The sequence below is a fragment of the Corvus brachyrhynchos genome, unplaced genomic scaffold (genome assembly GCF_000691975.1).
Source record: "Corvus brachyrhynchos isolate BGI_N302 unplaced genomic scaffold, ASM69197v1 scaffold14, whole genome shotgun sequence".
NCBI classification, from domain to species: domain Eukaryota; kingdom Metazoa; phylum Chordata; class Aves; order Passeriformes; family Corvidae; genus Corvus; species Corvus brachyrhynchos.
Genome location: NW_008239110.1, coordinates 13,508,736 through 13,511,007, shown reverse-complemented (window position 1 = coordinate 13,511,007; position 2,272 = coordinate 13,508,736).

Sequence of the window (2,272 nt, the reverse complement as noted above, 5' to 3'; positions counted from 1 at the left end):
GAGTTGTTTCTGGCTTATTAAAATTTATAAGATTGCTGCAGCTACTGTTCTCAGTTTGTAGGCACACATTAAATTAAGACAAGTTTAAAAAAAAAAATGTTTAATGTGATATTATTTTGAATTATTTCATATTACACTTTCAAGGCAGATTTTCCTTCTACTACCAAAAGGTGATACCTAGAGGCACAAAAACCTTAGTACACTGAAAGCCTGTCCTTAGGCTGAATACCCCAGAGTTCATTATTTTCATTTCTGGCAGTAGGGTTGGGAAGGCAAAGAGCTGATAAGTGCAATATAATGTTGCTCCCTCTGAAGACTTAAAGTATATTGATGCTAGCAAAGTCCCCTGCTAAATGACAGCTTGACCAGTGGAAATCTACATTTGCCAGGCTTAGATTGGGGTCTGCACATGCACAGTGATAGACTAGAGCCTGTGCAGATATCCTTTCAGGTATCCAAAGATGGATTGCACAAAGGAAGACTTGGGAGACATCTAATCATTCAGAAACAGAGATGGAAGGAAGGAGAGGAAGGACAAATTTGGCACTTTATCCTGGTTTGCACCTCTTTCTTGTCCTGCTTTGCCATCTTTCTTTCAGAAGATAAGGAAGAGCCAGTGGGTTTTTTTAAAAGTATGTCTGGAACAGAGGGTCTGCACAGCCACTCAAGCTCCCATTCCCTTTTTTCAATCGTGCAGTGTACTAAGACCTCTCTCTTACGTATGATAAATCATTTGAGGAGCAATGTATTCAGGGCGGAAACTGCCAGAAGGAGAGGAGCAAGAAGTATCTTCATTCCTTTCCCCTGGAAAGGCTACACCTTGTACTAACTCACTTTTCATGAACTTACCTGAAAGAAGACTCTGCCTGGGTTAGAGGTCACACTCATGGTTCTAAATTCCCTCAGTGAAATTAGCCCTGAAGAAATATTTAACTACTTTCCTATTTAAAAGATATCTTGACTCAGATTCTGTAACTCAGTCCCCAAGACTGCTGTAGCTATGGTTTTCTTTTTTTAGATTTCTAAGTTGTTTGACAAAAGTAATTGGTAAAGTCTGCCTGTCATGAGGTGTTTGATTTAGTGTCACATGTAAGTCTTATTACAAAATTAGTCTCTTATATACCAGTAGAGAACACATTAAATGGATTAAGAATGCACTAATTGGCAGATGCCCAAATGTAGCTGTCAGTGGAGAGATATTGAAGTGAGGAATATTCTAACAGGATGATCCCTGTACAGGGATTAATTCAATAATGTTTTATTAATGCTCTCTAATAATACACAATATCACTGTTGGTAAAATCTGTGGATGACACATAGATTGTCAGAATAGCAGATAATAATGATGAAGACATCTAACTTATCAGTCTGGGCCCTCTCAAACAAATGATCTTTATAAATGCCAAATATCTCTAGACAAAAGTGTCTGGACCGTGCCTGTGAAATTAAATATTGCATATGAAACAGGGACTTAGTGAGAACCACACAGAATTAGCAACTGAGCGTGAGCTTCTAGTGTGATGATGAGATGAAAGGGGGCTAATGAAGTCACTGTCAGTATGCAAACAGTGGAGCAGAGGTTGGGGACAAGAGGGTACTTTGTTATGTGACACTGGTGAGGTCAGCACGAATACTGGTCGAGAAATTTCCAACAATTGCTACTATCTTCACACACAAGCTTGTTGCTACCTTGCTCACAGTCTGTTGCTCACCACATCCAGTTTTCCTGTGTCACATCCTTTGGATAAAGCCTATGAGTTGTTTCAGGAGCGGGAGAGAGCTGTGAGTGCTGGGCAGCAAAGAATTGCTGTGCTTGCAGCCCCTTTCCCTCTGCCTCTGCTCCTTCATACTTGGCATCAGCTCTGCCCAGTGCCCCACCCCAGCAGAATGAAGTAGCAGACTCAACCCCATATCTATGCTTCCCCACAGCCCTATAACTGTCTTCATTCCTATCAAAAAACATGCAAGTACTTATCTCACCAATGAGGCCTGATGTACGGCTGCATGTTTTTGGACATTTGGACAGGCATAAATCAGTTTACTAGTCTGAAAACAAACCAGTGGGAGGCACCAAGTCAGAATAACAATTTAATAGGGAAATTTAAAAAAAAAAAAAAAGGGCAGAAAACACTGGTTTAAACTGACAGAGTCAGGATACAACCTGACTCCCTGTTAGTCAGTGTGGTGGTAGCAGTCTGGTAAGATGGTGGCTGCAGTCCTCCTGAAGTGGTGGATGCGGTTCTGTCAAAGCAGAAATCCTGTAGGAGGATCT